The 12,759-nt window shown below is 45.4% G+C and overlaps 1 pseudogene; it reads right to left on the reverse strand.

Annotated features, from left to right (window-relative positions):
• Nucleotides 1-12,759, reverse strand: part of LOC106574789 (dynein regulatory complex protein 11-like) — a 102,909-nt pseudogene that overhangs the window by 79,274 nt on the left and 10,876 nt on the right.

The following is a 12,759-nucleotide window of genomic DNA, read 5'->3' on the forward strand; positions in this document are numbered from 1 at the left end:
GAGAGAGTGTGATGAACTACAACGCCCTTACTAGAGAGAGTGTGATGAACTACAACCCTCTGACTAGAGAGAGTGTGATGAACTACAACCCTCTGACTAGAGAGAGTGGGATGAACTACAACCCTCTGACTAGAGAGAGTGTGATGAACTACAACCCTCTGACTGGAGAGAGTGTGATGAACTACAACCCTCTGACTAGAGAGAGTGTGATGAACTACAACCCTCTGATTAGAGAGAGTGGGATGAACTACAAGCCTCTGACTAGAGAGAGTGGGATGAACTACAACCCTCTGACTAGAGAGAGTGTGATGAACTACAACCCTCTGACTAGAGAGAGTGTGATGAACTACAACCCTCTGATTAGAGAGAGTGGGATGAACTACAACCCTCTGACTAGAGAGAGTGTGATGAACTACAACCCTCTGATTAGAGAGAGTGGGATGAACTACAACTCTCTGACTAGAGAGAGTGTGATGAACTACAACCCTCTGATTAGAGAGAGTGTGATGAACTACAACCCTCTGATTAGAGAGAGTGTGATGAACTACAACCCTCTGATTAGAGAGAGTGTGATGAACTACAACCCTCTGACTAGAGAGAGTGGGATGAACTACAACCCTCTGATTAGAGAGAGTGTGGGATGAACTACAACCCTCTGATTAGAGAGAGTGGGATGAACTACAACCCTCTGATTAGAGAGAGTGTGATGAACTACAACCCTCTGACTAGAGAGAGTGTGATGAACTACAACCCTCTGACTAGAGAGAGTGGGATGAACTACAACCCTCTGACTAGAGAGAGTGGGATGAACTACAACCCTCTGACTAGAGAGAGTGTGATGAACTACAACCCTCTGACTAGAGAGAGTGTGATGAACTACAACCCTCTGACTAGAGAGAGTGGGATGAACTACAACCCTCTGATTAGAGAGAGTGGGATGAACTACAACCCTCTGATTAGAGAGAGTGTGATGAACTACAACCCTCTGATTAGAAAGAGTGTGATGAACTACAACCCTCTGACTAGAGAGTGTGATGAACTACAACCCTCTGACTAGAGAGAGTGGGATGAACTACAACCCTCTGACTAGAGAGAGTGTGATGAACTACAACCCTCTGACTAGAGAGAGTGGGATGAACTACAACCCTCTGATTAGAGAGAGTGTGGGATGAACTACAACCCTCTGATTAGAGAGAGTGTGATGAACTACAACCCTCTGACTAGAGAGAGTGTGATGAACTACAACCCTCTGATTAGAGAGAGTGGGATGAACTACAACCCTCTGACTAGAGAGAGTGTGATGAACTACAACCCTCTGATTAGAGAGAGTGTGGGATGAACTACAACCCTCTGATTAGAGAGAGTGTGATGAACTACAACCCTCTGACTAGAGAGAGTGTGATGAACTACAACCCTCTGATTAGAGAGAGTGGGATGAACTACAACCCTCTGATTAGAGAGAGTGTGATGAACTACAACCCTCTGACTAGAGAGAGTGTGATGAACTACAACCCTCTGACTAGAGAGAGTGGGATGAACTACAACCCTCTGACTAGAGAGTGTGATGAACTACAACCCTCTGACTAGAGAGAGTGGGATGAACTACAACCCTCTGACTAGAGAGAGTGTGATGAACTACAACCCTCTGACTAGAGAGAGTGTGATGAACTACAACCCCCTTACTAGAGAGAGTGGGATGAACTACAACCCTCTGACTAGAGAGTGTGATGAACTACAACCCTCTGACGAGAGAGAGTGGGATGAACTACAACCCTCTGACTATAGAGAGTGGGATGAACTACAACCCTCTTACTATAGAGAGTGGGATGAACTACAACCCTCTGATTAGAGAGAGTGGGATGAACTACAACCCTCTGATTAGAGAGAGTGTGATGAACTACAACCCTCTGATTAGAGAGAGTGTGATGAACTACAACCCTCTGACTATAGAGAGTGTGATGAACTACAACCCTCTGACTAGAGAGAGTGTGATGAACTACAACCCTCTGATTAGAGAGAGTGGGATGAACTACAACCCTCTGACTAGAGAGAGTGTGATGAACTACAACCCTCTGATTAGAGAGAGTGTGATGAACTACAACCCTCTGACTAGAGAGAGTGGGATGAACTACAACCCTCTGACTAGAGAGTGTGATGAACTACAACCCTCTGACTAGAGAGAGTGGGATGAACTACAACCCTCTGACTAGAGAGAGTGTGATGAACTACAACCCTCTGACTAGAGAGAGTGTGATGAACTACAACCCCCTTACTAGAGAGAGTGGGATGAACTACAACCCTCTGATTAGAGAGAGTGGGATGAACTACAACCCTCTGACTATAGAGAGTGGGATGAACTACAACCCTCTTACTATAGAGAGTGGGATGAACTACAACCCTCTGATTAGAGAGAGTGGGATGAACTACAACCCTCTGATTAGAGAGAGTGTGATGAACTACAACCCTCTGATTAGAGAGAGTGTGATGAACTACAACCCTCTGACTATAGAGAGTGTGATGAACTACAACCCTCTGACTAGAGAGAGTGTGATGAACTACAACCCTCTGATTAGAGAGAGTGGGATGAACTACAACCCTCTGACTAGAGAGAGTGTGATGAACTACCACCCTCTGATTAGAGAGAGTGTGATGAACTACAACCCTCTGATTAGAGAGAGTGTGGGATGAACTACAACCCTCTGATTAGAGAGAGTGGGATGAACTACAACCCTCTGACTAGAGAGAGTGTGATGAACTACAACCCTCTGACTAGAGAGAGTGTGATGAACTACAACCCTCTGATTAGAGAGAGTGTGGGATGAACTACAACCCTCTGATTAGAGAGAGTGGGATGAACTACAACCCTCTGATTAGAGAGAGTGTGATGAACTACAACCCTCTGATTAGAAAAAGTGTGATGAACTACAACCCTCTGACTAGAGAGTGTGATGAACTACAACCCTCTGACTAGAGAGAGTGGGATGAACTACAACCCTCTGACTAGAGAGAGTGTGATGAACTACAACCCTCTGACTAGAGAGAGTGTGATGAACTACAACCCCCTTACTAGAGAGAGTGGGATGAACTACAACCCTCTGACTAGAGAGTGTGATGAACTACAACCCTCTGACGAGAGAGAGTGGGATGAACTACAACCCTCTGACTATAGAGAGTGGGATGAACTACAACCCTCTGACTATAGAGAGTGGGATGAACTACAACCCTCTGATTAGAGAGAGTGGGATGAACTACAACCCTCTGACTATAGAGAGTGGGATGAACTACAACCCTCTGATTAGAGAGAGTGTGATGAACTACAACCCACTGACTAGAGAGAGTGGGATGAACTACAACCCTCTGACTAGAGAGAGTGGGATGAACTACAACCCTCTGATTAGAGAGAGTGTGATGAACTACAACCCTCTGACTAGAGAGAGTGTGATGAACTACAACCCTCTGACTAGAGAGAGTGTGATGAACTACAACCCTCTGATTAGAGAGAGTGGGATGAACTACAACCCTCTGACTAGAGAGAGTGTGATGAACTACAACCCTCTGATTAGAGAGAGTGGGATGAACTACAACCCTCTGACTAGAGAGAGTGTGATGAACTACAACCCTCTGACTAGAGAGAGTGTGATGAACTACAACCCTCTGACTAGAGAGAGTGTGATGAACTACAACCCTCTGACTAGAGAGAGTGTGATGAACTACAACCCTCTGATTAGAGAGAGTGTGGGATGAACTACAACCCTCTGATTAGAGAGAGTGGGATGAACTACAACCCTCTGATTAGAGAGAGTGTGATGAACTACAACCCCCTTACTAGAGAGAGTGGGATGAACTACAACCCTCTGACTAGAGAGTGTGATGAACTACAACCCTCTGACTAGAGAGAGTGTGATGAACTACAACCCTCTGACTAGAGAGAGTTTGATGAACTACAACCCTCTGATTAGAGAGAGTGGGATGAACTACAACCCTCTGACTAGAGAGAGTGGGATGAACTACAACCCTCTGACTAGAGAGAGTGTGATGAACTACAACCCTCTGATTAGAGAGTGTGGGATGAACTACAACCCTCTGACTATAGAGAGTGTGATGAACTACAACCCTCTGACTAGAGAGAGTGTGATGAACTACAACCCTCTGACTAGAGAGAGTGTGATGAACTACAACCCTCTGACTAGAGAGAGTGTGATGAACTACAACCCTCTGATTAGAGAGAGTGTGATGAACTACAACCCACTGACTAGAGAGAGTGGGATGAACTACAACCCTCTGACTAGAGAGAGTGGGATGAACTACAACCCTCTGACTAGAGAGAGTGTGATGAACTACAACCCCCTTACTAGAGAGAGTGGGATGAACTACAACCCTCTGATTAGAGAGAGTGTGATGAACTACAACCCTCTGACTAGAGAGAGTGTGATGAACTACAACCCTCTGATTAGAGAGAGTGCGATGAACTACAACCCTCTGATTAGAGAGAGTGTGGGATGAACTACAACCCTCTGATTAGAGAGAGTGTGATGAACTACAACCCTCTGACTAGAGAGTGTGGGATGAACTACAACCCTCTGATTAGAGAGAGTGTGGGATGAACTACAACCCTCTGATTAGAGAGAGTGGGATGAACTACAACCCTCTGACTAGAGAGAGTGTGATGAACTACAAGCCTCTGATTAGAGAGAGTGGGATGAACTACAACCCTCTGACTAGAGAGAGTGTGATGAACTACAACCCTCTGACTGGAGAGAGTGTGATGAACTACAACCCTCTGATTAGAGAGAGTGTGGGATGAACTACAACCCTCTGATTAGAGAGAGTGGGATGAACTACAACCCTCTGATTAGAGAGAGTGTGATGAACTACAACCCTCTGATTAGAGAGAGTGTGATGAACTACAACCCTCTGACTAGAGAGAGTGTGATGAACTACAACCCTCTGACTAGAGAGAGTGTGATGAACTACAACCCTCTGATTAGAGAGAGTGGGATGAACTACAACCCTCTGATTAGAGAGAGTGTGATGAACTACAACCCTCTGATTAGAAAGAGTGTGATGAACTACAACCCTCTGACTAGAGAGTGTGATGAACTACAACCCTCTGACTAGAGAGAGTGGGATGAACTACAACCCTCTGACTAGAGAGAGTGTGATGAACTACAACCCTCTGACTAGAGAGTGTGATGAACTACAACCCTCTGACGAGAGAGAGTGGGATGAACTACAACCCTCTGACGAGAGAGAGTGGGATGAACTACAACCCTCTGACTATAGAGAGTGGCATGAACTACAACCCTCTGATTAGAGAGAGTGTGATGAACTACAACCCTCTGATTAGAGAGAGTGTGATGAACTACAACCCTCTGACTAGAGAGAGTGGGATGAACTACAACCCTCTGACTATAGAGAGTGTGATGAACTACAACCCTCTGATTAGAGAGAGTGGGATGAACTACAACCCTCTGACTAGAGAGAGTGTGATGAACTACAACCCTCTGACTAGAGAGAGTGGGATGAACTACAACCCTCTGACTATAGAGAGTGGGATGAACTACAACCCTCTGACTAGAGAGAGTGGGATGAACTACAACCCTCTGACTAGAGAGAGTGGGATGAACTACAACCCTCTGACTAGAGAGAGTGTGATGAACTACAACCCTCTGATTAGAGAGAGTGGGATGAACTACAACCCTCTGACTAGAGAGAGTGGGATGAACTACAACCCTCTGACTAGAGAGAGTGGGATGAACTACAACCCTCTGACTAGAGAGAGTGGGATGAACTACAACCCTCTGACTAGAGAGAGTGTGATGAACTACAACCCTCTGACTAGAGAGAGTGGGATGAACTACAACCCTCTGATTAGAGAGAGTGTGGGATGAACTACAACCCTCTGACTAGAGAGAGTGTGATGAACTACAACCCTCTGACTAGAGAGAGTGGGATGAACTACAACCCTCTGATTAGAGAGAGTGTGGGATGAACTACAACCCTCTGACTAGAGAGAGTGTGATGAACTACAACCCTCTGATTAGAGAGAGTGGGATGAACTACAACCCTCTGATTAGAGAGAGTGTGATGAACTACAACCCTCTGATTAGAGAGAGTGTGATGAACTACAACCCTCTTACTAGAGAGAGTGGGATGAACTACAACCCTCTGACTAGAGAGAGTGTGATGAACTACAACCCTCTGACTAGAGAGAGTGTGATGAACTACAACCCTCTTACTATAGAGAGTGGGATGAACTACAACCCTCTGATTAGAGAGAGTGTGATGAACTACAACCCTCTGATTAGAGAGAGTGTGGGATGAACTACAACCCTCTGATTAGAGAGAGTGGGATGAACTACAACCCTCTGATTAGAGAGAGTGGGATGAACTACAACCCTCTGACTAGAGAGAGTGTGATGAACTACAACCCTCTGATTAGAGAGAGTTTGATGAACTACAACCCTCTGATTAGAGAGAGTGGGATGAACTACAACCCTCTGATTAGAGAGAGTGGGATGAACTACAACCCTCTGACTAGAGAGAGTGTGATGAACTACAACCCTCTGACTAGAGAGAGTGGGATGAACTACAACCCTCTGATTAGAGAGAGTGGGATGAACTACAACCCTCTGATTAGAGAGAGTGTGATGAACTACAACCCTCTGACTAGAGAGAGTGTGATGAACTACAACCCTCTGATTAGAGAGAGTGTGATGAACTACAACCCTCTGACTAGAGAGAGTGTGATGAACTACAACCCTCTGATTAGAGAGAGTGGGATGAACTACAAACCTTTGTGACCATATTAAAGTAAATGTCCAGTGAACTCATACCCAAATAATGTTGTTAACTCATCCAATACTTGTATTTGTGGACAAAGCATAAATTGGGGAAAAAATACTTTTAAAAACCAACTCAAACTTGTATCTCAAACAGACCGTTTCAAAAATGCTTAATACTTCCTCATAGAGGATGATGTCATCATCCTGAGGATGAGCTGGCCAGTCAGTGGTCTACTTGCATTAATATTTTTAACGCCCACACCATTCCAACACAGAAAAGCTACTTTTTAACATACTATATAAGTAAAAAAGGAAAACTATTTCACTCATGTTGTAATTAATTCTAAGTCATATGTCATAGAAATCTGGAAACACTGGACAGTTACTTTAACCCAGTTAATCAGCTTCCCTGTACTTTAACCAAGGAATTCAGCTTCCCTGTACTTTAACCCAGGAAATCAGCTTCCCTGTACTTTAACCCAGTTAATCAGCTTCCCTGTACTTTAACCCAGTTAATCAGCTTCCCTGTACTTTAACCCAGGAAATCAGCTTCCCTGTACTTTAACCCAGGAAATCAGCTTCCCTGTACTTTAACCCAGTTAATCAGCTTCCCTGTACTTTAACCCAGGAAATCAGCTTCCCTGTACTTTAACCCAGTTAATCAGCTTCCCTGACTGTTGGCTGTTTCTTTAGTGGTTAATTCATACTAAAACATCAGTCAGTACTGTTCAACAGCAATTGGAAATGTAGGCCTGGTATTGAAAGTAAAGTTTGTGAACAAAATATGAGAAACGAAACAATAAGTATACACTCCTTACTTTCTGAATGCATATGGCAGCCTGGTCGTGGTCCAGGGTGCTGATGGGTGTTTGGATCTTGGCCTGGCTCCCCTATTCCTCAGCCTGCCGTATCTCCTTCATGAAGCGATGCCTGAGCCGAGCCTGCCGTGCCCGTTCACAAACCTGAAGGACCCGAACAGCTTCCTCCAGACACATGGTCTGAACCGACACCTCCTGAACACAGACAGCAGTATAGAGATAAGAGGGACAGGACCTCAACACTATGAGAGCAATGTTAACCTCCTCCCCAGGCATACAACTTGGGGAAGAAGCATCTGCTGAGTGAGACTAGAGTAATGTTAACCTCCTCCCCAGACATACAACTTGGGGAAGAAGCATCTGCTGTTTGAGACTAGAGTAATGTTAACCTCCTCCCCAGACATACAACTTGGGGAAGAAGCATCTGCTATGTGAGACTAGAGTAATGTTAAACTCCTCCCCAGACATACAACTTGGGGAAGAAGCATCTGCTGTTTGAGACTAGAGTAATGTTAACCTCCTCCCCAGGCATACAACTTGGGGAAGAAGCATCTGCTGAGTGAGACTAGAGTAATGTTAACCTCCTCCCCAGACATACAACTTGGGGAAGAAGCATCTGCTGTTTGAGACTAGAGTAATGTTAACCTCCTCCCCAGACATACAACTTGGGGAAGAAGCATCTGCTATGTGAGACTAGAGTAATGTTAAACTCCTCCCCAGACATACAACTTGGGGAAGAAGCATCTGCTGTTTGAGACTAGAGTAATGTTAACCTCCTCCCCAGGCATACAACTTGGAGAAGAAGCTTCTGCTGTGTGAGACGAGAGTAATGTTAACCTCCTCCCCAGGCACACAACTTGGGGAATAAGCATCTGCTGTGTGAGACTAGAGTAATGTTAACCTCCTCCCCAGACATACAACTTGGGGAAGAAGCATCTGCTGTGTGAGATTAGAGTAATGTTAACCTCCTCCCCAGACATACAACTTGGGGAAGAAGCATCTGCTGTTTGAGACTAGAGTAATGTTAACCTCCTCCCCAGGCATACAACTTAGGGAAGAAGCATCTGGTGTGTGAGACTAGAGTAATGTTAACCTCCTCCCCAGACATACAACTTGGGGAAGAAGCAGCTGCTGTGTGAGACTAGAGTAATGTTAACCTCCTCCCCAGACATACAACTTGGGGAAGAAGCATCTGCTGTTTGAGACTAGAGTAATGTTAACCTCCTCCCCAGACATACAACTTGGGGAAGAAGCATCTGCTGTTTGAGACTAGAGTAATGTTAACCTCCTCCCCAGACATACAACTTAGGGAAGAAGCATCTGCTGTGTGAGACTAGAGTAATGTTAAACTCCTCCCCAGACATACAACTTGGGGAAGAAGCATCTGCTGTTTGAGACTAGAGTAATGTTAACCTCCTCCCCAGACATACAACTTGGGGAAGAAGCATCTGCTATGTGAGACTAGAGTAATGTTAAACTCCTCCCCAGACATACAACTTGGGGAAGAAGCATCTGCTGTTTGAGACTAGAGTAATGTTAACCTCCTCCCCAGACATACAACTTAGGGAAGAGGCATCTGCTGTGTGAGACTAGAGTAATGTTAACCTCCTCCCCAGACATACAACTTGGGGAAGAAGCATCTGCTGTGTGAGACTAGAGTAATGTTAACCTCCTCCCCAGACATACAACTTGGGGAAGAAGCATCTGCTGTGTGAGACTAGAGTAATGTTAACCTCCTCCCCAGGCATACAACTTGGGGAAGAAGCATCTGCTATGTGAGACTAGAGTAATGTTAAACTCCTCCCCAGACATACAACTTGGAGAAGAAGCTTCTGCTGTGTGAGACAAGAGTAATGTTAACCTCCTCCCCAGGCACACAACTTGGGGAAGAAGCATCTGCTATGTGAGACTAGAGTGATGTTAACCTCCTCCCCAGGCATACAACTTGGAGAAGAACCTTCTGCTGTGTGAGACAAGAGTAATGTTAACCTCCTCCCCAGGCACACAACTTGGGGAATAAGCATCTGCTGTGTGAGACAAGAGTAATGTTAACCTCCTCCCCAGGCATACAACTTGGAGAAGAAGCAGCTGCTGTGTGAGATTAGAGTAATGTTAACCTCCTCCCCAGGTATACAACTTGGAGAAGAAGCATCTGCTGTGTGAGACGAGAGTAATGTTAACCTCCTCCCCAGACATACAACTTGGGGAAGAAGCATCTGCTGTGTGAGACTAGAGTAATGTTAACCTCCTCCCCAGACATACAACTTGGGGAAGAAGCATCTGCTGTGTGAGACTAGAGTAATGTTAACCTCCTCCCCAGACATACAACTTAGGGAAGAAGCATCTGCTGTGTGAGACTAGAGTAATGTTAACCTCCTCCCCAGACATACAACTTGGGGAAGAAGCATCTGCTGTGTGAGACTAGAGTAATGTTAACCTCCTCCCCAGACATACAACTTGGGGAAGAAGCATCTGCTGTGTGAGACTAGAGTAATGTTAACCTCCTCCCCAGACATACAACTTGGGGAAGAAGCATCTGCTGTGTGAGACTAGAGTAATGTTAACTTCCTCCCCAGACATACAACTTAGGGAAGAAGCATCTGCTGTGTGAGACTAGAGTAATGTTAACCTCCTCCCCAGACATACAACTTGGGGAAGAAGCATCTGCTGTGTGAGACTAGAGTAATGTTAACCTCCTCCCCAGACATACAACTTGGGGAAGAAGCATCTGCTGTGTGAGACTAGAGTAATGTTAACCTCCTCCCCAGGCATACAACTTGGGGAAGAAGCATCTGCTGTGTGAGACTAGAGTAATGTTAACCTCCTCCCCAGGCATACAACTTGGGGAAGAAGCATCTGCTATGTGAGACTAGAGTAATGTTAAACTCCTCCCCAGACATACAACTTGGAGAAGAAGTTTCTGCTGTGTGAGACAAGAGTAATGTTAACCTCCTCCCCAGGCACACAACTTGGGGAAGAAGCATCTGCTATGTGAGACTAGAGTGATGTTAACCTCCTCCCCAGGCATACAACTTGGAGAAGAACCTTCTGCTGTGTGAGACAAGAGTAATGTTAACCTCCTCCCCAGGCATACAACTTGGGGAAGAAGCATCTGCTGTGTGAGACTAGAGTAATGTTAACCTCCTCCCCAGACATACAACTTGGGGAAGAAGCATCTGCTGTGTGAGATTAGAGTAATGTTAACCTCCTCCCCAGGCATACAACTTGGGGAAGAAGCATCTGCTGTGTGAGACTAGAGTAATGTTAACCTCCTCCCCAGGCATACAACTTGGGGAAGAAGCATCTGCTGTGTGAGACTAGAGTAATGTTAACCTCTTCCCCAGGCATACAACTTGGAGAAGAAGCAGCTGCTGTGTGAGACTAGAGTAATGTTAACCTCCTCCCCAGACATACAACTTGGGGAAGAAGCATCTGCTGTGTGAGATTAGAGTAATGTTAAACTCCTCCCCAGACATACAACTTGGGGAAGAAGCATCTGCTGTTTGAGACTAGAGTAATGTTAACCTCCTCCCCAGGCATACAACTTGGGGAAGAAGCATCTGCTGTGTGAGACTAGAGTAATGTTAACCTCCTCCCCAGACATACAACTTGGAGAAGAAGCTTCTGCTGTGTGAGATTAGAGTAATGTTAACCTCCTCCCCAGACATACAACTTAGGGAAGAAGCATCTGCTGTGTGAGACTAGAGTAATGTTAACCTCCTCCCCAGACATACAACTTGGGGAAGAAGCATCTGCTATGTGAGACTAGAGTAATGTTAACCTCCTCCCCAGACATACAACTTGGGGAAGAAGCATCTGCTGTGTGAGACTAGAGTAATGTTAACCTCCTCCCCAGACATACAACTTGGAGAAGAAGCATCTGCTGTGTGAGATTAGAGTAATGTTAACCTCCTCCCCAGACATACAACTTGGGGAAGAAGCATCTGCTGTGTGAGACTAGAGTAATGTTAACCTCCTCCCCAGACATACAACTTAGGGAAGAAGCATCTGCTGTGTGAGACTAGAGTAATGTTAACCTCCTCCCCAGGCATACAACTTGGGGAAGAAGCATCTGCTGTGTGAGACTAGAGTAATGTTAACCTCCTCCCCAGACATACAACTTGGGGAAGAAGCATCTGCTGTGTGAGACTAGAGTAATGTTAACCTCCTCCCCAGACATACAACTTGGGGAAGAAGCATCTGCTGTGTGAGACTAGAGTAATGTTAACCTCCTCCCCAGACATACAACTTGGGGAAGAAGCATCTGCTGTGTGAGACTAGAGTAATGTTAACCTCCTCCCCAGACATACAACTTGGGGAAGAAGCATCTGCTGTGTGAGACTAGAGTAATGTTAACCTCCTCCCCAGACATACAACTTAGGGAAGAGGCATCTGCTGTGTGAGACTAGAGTAATGTTAACCTCCTCCCCAGACATACAACTTGGGGAAGAAGCATCTGCTGTGTGAGACTAGAGTAATGTTAACCTCCTCCCCAGACATACAACTTGGGGAAGAAGCATCTGCTGTGTGAGATTAGAGTAATGTTAACCTCCTCCCCAGGCATACAACTTGGGGAAGAAGCATCTGCTGTGTGAGACTAGAGTAATGTTAACCTCCTCCCCAGGCATACAACTTGGGGAAGAAGCATCTGCTGTGTGAGACTAGAGTAATGTTAACCTCCTCCCCAGGCATACAACTTGGAGAAGAAGCAGCTGCTGTGTGAGACTAGAGTAATGTTAACCTCCTCCCCAGACATACAACTTGGGGAAGAAGCATCTGCTGAGTGAGACTAGAGTAATGTTAACCTCTTCCCCAGACATACAACTTGGGGAAGAAGCATCTGCTGTGTGAGACTAGAGTAATGTTAACCTCCTCCCCAGACATACAACTTAGGGAAGAAGCATCTGCTGTGTGAGACTAGAGTAATGTTAACCTCCTCCCCAGACATACAACTTGGGGAAGAAGCATCTGCTGTGTGAGACTAGAGTAATGTTAACCTCCTCCCCAGACATACAACTTAGGGAAGAAGCATCTGCTGTTTGAGACTAGAGTAATGTTAACCTCCTCCCCAGGCATACAACTTGGAGAAGAAGCATCTGCTGTGTGAGACTAGAGTAATGTTAACCTCCTCCCCAGACATACAACTTGGGGAAGAA

Source organism: Salmo salar, chromosome ssa16, assembly GCF_905237065.1.
Source record: "Salmo salar chromosome ssa16, Ssal_v3.1, whole genome shotgun sequence".
NCBI classification, from domain to species: Eukaryota; Metazoa; Chordata; class Actinopteri; order Salmoniformes; family Salmonidae; genus Salmo; species Salmo salar.